This window comes from the organism of the source record quoted next, unplaced genomic scaffold (genome assembly GCF_019419815.1).
Source record: "Pyrus x bretschneideri cultivar Hongxiangsu unplaced genomic scaffold, Pyrus_bretschneideri_v1 Contig23, whole genome shotgun sequence".
In the NCBI taxonomy this organism is placed as follows: domain Eukaryota; kingdom Viridiplantae; phylum Streptophyta; class Magnoliopsida; order Rosales; family Rosaceae; genus Pyrus; species Pyrus x bretschneideri.
The window spans coordinates 2,536,259-2,542,163 of NW_025999535.1; the positions used below are offsets into that span (position 1 = coordinate 2,536,259).

The window sequence follows — 5,905 nt, forward strand, 5'->3', positions numbered from 1 at the left end:
TACGAGGTGGTACATCACGTGTCATTATACAAATGGTGGAATATGTGTGTTAAAAAATTAATAACTTAAAAAATAAAATTTCTCACTATTTACATAAAAACACGTGGTATACTACCTGTGTTACCGTCACAATAAAAAATTTCTCATGGAATGAAGCAATGAACGAGGAATCTTGGTCCAGTTACAGTTTTAGCCATCAAACATGCAAATATCTAGTTATCAACCTACAAAGTCAAGGGGGCATATGAGTAACTTCACATGAACCAAAACCTTAAACCCTAAATTCCTCTGTCGGACAGCTTTCAGATTCATTAATCACGACAAAAAATCAGGTAGAACTAAAAAAGATCCAGGCAAGTGACAGCAAAGCCTCGGTGATCCAAATTCACAATATAAAGCATTCATTGGCATCCCATCCATAATTCAGCGCACAATCATCATCTAATTCTAAGCCGGAAGCTCGTTCGTCAATCAATCGCAATGAAGCTCCCAAAAAACCTTGCTCCTTATCTGGCGAGCCCTGACTGGCTCAGTAAGGGTGACAATGCATGGCAACTAACGGCCGCCACGCTTGTTGGCATGTAGAGCGTGCCAGGGCTTGTCATCCTCTATGGAAGCATAGTGAAAAAGAAGTGGGCAGTGAACTCGGCCTTTATGGCCCTGTACGCTTTCGCGGCAGTCTTGGTCTATTGGGTCGGTTGGGGCTACCAAATGTCATTTGGGGACGAGCTCTTCAAGTTTCTCGGTCGACCCAACGTGGTCATGGACCAAGGCTTCCTTCTTGAACGAATACCTAGTAGGTTTATTCCAACTGCAACCATGATTTATTTTTCGTTTGCGTTTGCGGCCATTACGTTGATTTTGATCGCTAGGGCTTTGTTGGGGTGGATGAACTTATATGCATGGATGTTATTTGTACCCCATTGGTTGACATTTTCTTACACAAATTACTTGCTATAGTATTTTTAACTCCAGGGGCTTATTGATTGCTCTGGTGGTTATGTCATTCATCTCTCTTCTGGTGTTGCTGGTTTCACTGCTGCTTACTGGGTAAGTAAACACAATTTTACAACGTCAATCGTTTATGCTCTATGTGGATGAAATTTGACCATTGATGTATTATGGCCTCTCGAGCACCATTGGCGAAAAAATAACCATTACAACTTAGAGCAACTGATCGTAAAATACGTCATAAATTTTAGCTCAGCCAAAGTTTACTCTTTAGTGGCCCACACTGCCTACATTGTTCTGTACATAATATTGATCGAATAATGCTACACTTAGCACATATTTGTATCATCCCTCTATTAGAGGTAATACCCACCAACACATGTGAGTTTCATCTTTATGAGAGAGATGATACAAATGATGGTACAAATGTGTGGTAAGAGTATCATTTTTTTGGATTGATCATTTTACTCTAGCCTATCAGTTACGCTTTCTGTGAAATCTAGGCCCTGGTGAAATCAAACTCTGATAATAATTGTTAAGAGTTCATAAATAAATTTTGCCCTTAAAAACTGGTTTGGAAGAAAAAGGGTGCATAAAACCTCTTAAACCACCATTAGATATGAAGATTTTTTTATGTTAGATCGTTCGGTTCTAACAAGAACCACATGTCTAAGTTAGAACATTTCTAGTATGTCTCACATATCTACTAGAAATTTGACATAAGCATGAAAGATCAACCTTGAATACCAAAGAACGAGCACATTATCCTATCCTAATCATTTAACTTAACACACATCTAGCACATAAATTTATTTTTTGTGTTAAAATTAAGTTGGTATAAATTACAAATACTGTTTTCCTTGTGCATGTAGGTTAGGCCAAGGGCAACCAATGACAGGGAGAGATTTCCACCAAACAACATTCTGTTGGGGCGGGCCTACTTTGGATGGGGTGGGCTGGATTCAACGGTGGAGGTCCTTACATGGTGAACACAGAAACATCTTTGGCCGTCCTCAACACCCACGTGTGCACTGCCACTAGCTTGCTGATGTGGCTCTTGCTTGATATTACTTTCTTTAGGAAGCCCTTTTGCTTGATATTACTTTGACATCTTTTAAACTTTTGCACTCCAACCGATATATCAAAATTTAAACATAAAATAATAATTCATGTACTTTCTTTGCATTGGGAATGAAAAGAAACAAAAGGACAATGCTTTAAAATAATAATAAAATTAATAAAAAGCATTTAATAATTAATTAAAAAAAATCTGAAGATGCTATCAAAGTTAGCAGTAAGGGGGAGATGTCAATCCATGTCATGCCACATCAGACTTGGCTTTTCGGTTGGAAAACATTAATGCTGTCTTTTGTTATCGTTATTGCTGATTTGGACAATTTGACATCTCCTTTGGAGAGACTTTTAGTTTGCATTACCCTTGCTGCAGGTATAAATTAGCCAATTCACATAAATAACAACATCAACAACAAATCATTATCCCACTAAATAGAACCGACTATATGAATTCTAGAACTTTATTGTGCTCAATTTTGCACCAAATCTCCCGTTAGCTCTAAGTACTCCAAGTCTTCCTAGGTATTCCTCTAACCATTTTGCCCTAATCACCTTTGTCTCATAATCGCATCTTCTGACCGAAGTATCTGTAGATCTTCAAATCAGATAAACATACTACCTTTTATTATTTCTACAAACTCCTGCTTGTTTATGTTTCATTATTTTTTTTTAATTTGTTTGATTTAAAGTTTAGAAAACTTCATTTTAATCCTTGAAAAATATGACTTTTAGATTACAATTATGAGTAAGATTAAAATCTAATGTTAGTCCTTGATACATTAACAACCTCATTTATTAATTATATTTTTATTTTTTAATTATTTCTCTTTTTCTTCCTAATTTTTAATGTATTGATTTTATTTCATTATAATTTTCATTTTCATTTCATTTATCATAATATATTTTTTTGTGAACATTTAGATAAATTAATTTTTGTTATACAATATATTTCGATGTATTTTGTCTTCTTCATTTAGGTACACTAAATTCATTATAATACATTTCGGGACATACATTTAGGTACACACATTTCGGTACATATATTTCGATACAAACATTTAGGTACATTAATTCAATATAATACATTTCGATGCATACATTTAGGTACATTAATTTAATATAATACATTTCGATGCATTTATTTCGGTACTATTTCAACCGAATTTTACACCATCGGTCTGAGTAATCGAGACTGTTAAATGTACAGAGTTTTAGATCGTCGCATGAGTAAAATGTCAACATGATTTCCAATTATTTATATTATTATGATTATGATAATCATACTAATTATCTTTTGAATAATTGGAATTATCTTAATATTTTATAATTTTGTGGTGTTCAAATGCAATCACATTTCGGATGCCGAGGTTATCTTACTAGGCCTAAGATCACGCATGCCAGCTTGTTGTTATTATCCTTTGGATAAAGGATTGGAATGAAATAGATGAGATGCAAATAATATCTCTGATTTGGATAATAGGAAGCCAAGACATATTCAAATTAATTGGGGATATTCGGCATCTGGTAGTAGTGTAGCTAATATGGGTTAATTTCATGCAATTAATCCAGGGACAAAGGTGAAATTGTGATAATATGTGATGTGATGTGATGTGGATGATTATATCTAGGCAAAAGAGGTAGGCTAGGTTGTGATGATGACACAAGAAACCTAGGTGGGCTAGGTTTTTTTTGTTTTTGCATGGAGATGGAAGTAAGAGTTTCTGTTGGAGGTTTTTTAATGAGATCAGAAGCCTAGATGGGCTAGGTTTCTGAAGTGGTGTGGTAAAACCTAGATAGGCTTTATTTTAGAAGTCACGAAATTTGAAGGACACAGATCAGTTTCAGTTCCGCGAAATAGAATTGCAATTGGACTTACAAAATAATCTGGCCGCGCCACACAACATTTGCCTATAAATACAAGACTCGGTGCAACAGAAGAAAAACCTCCAATTCAACATATAAATCGCCATGCGCAAACCTTTCAAATATCTTGAGATTTTTTTATTTTCTTTTTTCACCAACACACCTTCAGTTTGGATAAACAAAGGCAACTGGCGAGCATCTTCAGTTTGGATAAACAGCACTGTTGCCGTAGAATCAGCCGACCGAGGAGCACCTTCAGTTTGGATAAACAGCACTGCGTCGAGGCCGACTGGTTACCTATCCAAGTCTCGGTCGAGAAGGGTTTTCGAATCCTTATTGGCAGAGGTCATCTCATTAGCCTTCTCGGAGAAGTGAGGTGTTACAAGTTATTACATTCAGCATATTGAAAGCCGAATTTGATATTGAACTTTGCAGAACTAACAGCCTTGTCTCTGGGCTCTAGAACCCGAAGGTCGAGACGTGTTCCTTCCTCAGCTGCAGTAGCAAGATCAAGAAGTCAACAACGCGCTCTGTGACATCCCACATCGCCCAGGGGATTGATCCTTAAATGTATATTCTCATCCCTACCTAGCACGAGGCCTTTTGGGAGCTCACTGGCTTCGGGTTCCGTAGGAACTCAGAAGTTAAGCGAGAAGGGGGCTTGAGCAATCCCATGATGGGTGACCCACTGGGAAGTTGCTCGTGAGTTCCCAAAAACAAAACCGTGAGGGAATGGTAAGCCCACAGCGGACAATATCGTGCTACGGTGGTGGAGCGGGCTCGGGAAATGATCCGCCCCGGGCAGGGATGTGACACGCTTAACGCAACATTAACAAATTTTACTCCTCAACCAACTAGTTGGCACGCCCTTCATACAATTGAAGGACGTAGTTAGCTTATTAATTACTCGGCATATGCGCCACGTAGGCTTTGTAGTTTTTAGGGTCAACAGGTACATACATTTCTGTACTAACATTTAAATACATTAGTTCAATATAATACATTTCGATAATAACATTTAGGTACATTAATTGAGTCTTTCAAGTTTGAAGAATGTTAAATAAAATTAATAAATTAAAAAACTCTTTTTTGGTCAAAAAATAAATTAAAATTTGTATATTAATGAATTTAAATATTTAACAGGAGATTAAATAAAATGCACATTAATTATTTTGAATTAAGGACACGTTAAGGGATTATAATCAATATGTAATCTAACACCAAATTTATTTTACATTTTAATTTTCTTAAATAAATATGGGATTTATTTTCTATTGCTTTAATTTGAAAGCCGATAAAAATATCATGCTGCCAATTTGAAGTATTCAGCCAGTTCATAATCAGGCCTACTCAAAATGATACATTTCTTGGTGCAATCGTAAATTGTCACGACATATTACATAACCGGTATGCCGTTTTTATTTGAGTTGTACATGATCACTTTTTTTTTTTTTCATAATTTTTTTGAGCGTAGGAGTGGTACAAGGTTGGGTAGCAATCATAATGGAGTGATGCCGGGAAGCATCCCATGGTATACTATGATGGTCCTCCACAAGAAAATCGGCATCCTAAATCATGTAGATGAGACACCATGGCCGTGTTCCACACCCACGCCGTGGCCGGAAGCCTAGGAGGCATTCTTGCCGGCTTCTTTGCCCACCCGAAGCTCTGCCGTATATTCTTTTTAACCGAAAATTGGCAACACAACATTGGCCTTGCCTATGGAATCCACAGTGACCAAGTCAGTGCAGGGTTTAAGCAAATGGGAATCCAATTCCTAGGACTAGGGTTTGTGGTTGCTGTCAATGTGATTATCACTAGCATCATTTGCTTGTTCTTGAGGCAATTCATTCCGCTCAGGCTCAACGGCGAGCAGTTGCAGCTCGGTGATGACGCCATGCACGGAGAGGAGGCCTATGCAGTGTGGGGAGATGGAGAGAAGTATGATGGCTCCAAGCATAACTCAGTTTATGGAATGGAAGAGTTTCCTGTGAAGGCGCCTAAAGCTGAGCCATGA

The 5,905-nt window shown here is 37.3% G+C and overlaps 1 pseudogene; it reads left to right on the forward strand.

Moving 5' to 3' along the window:
* Positions 1-480: 480 nt before the first annotated feature.
* LOC103960136 lies at positions 481-5,905 on the forward strand (annotated as a pseudogene).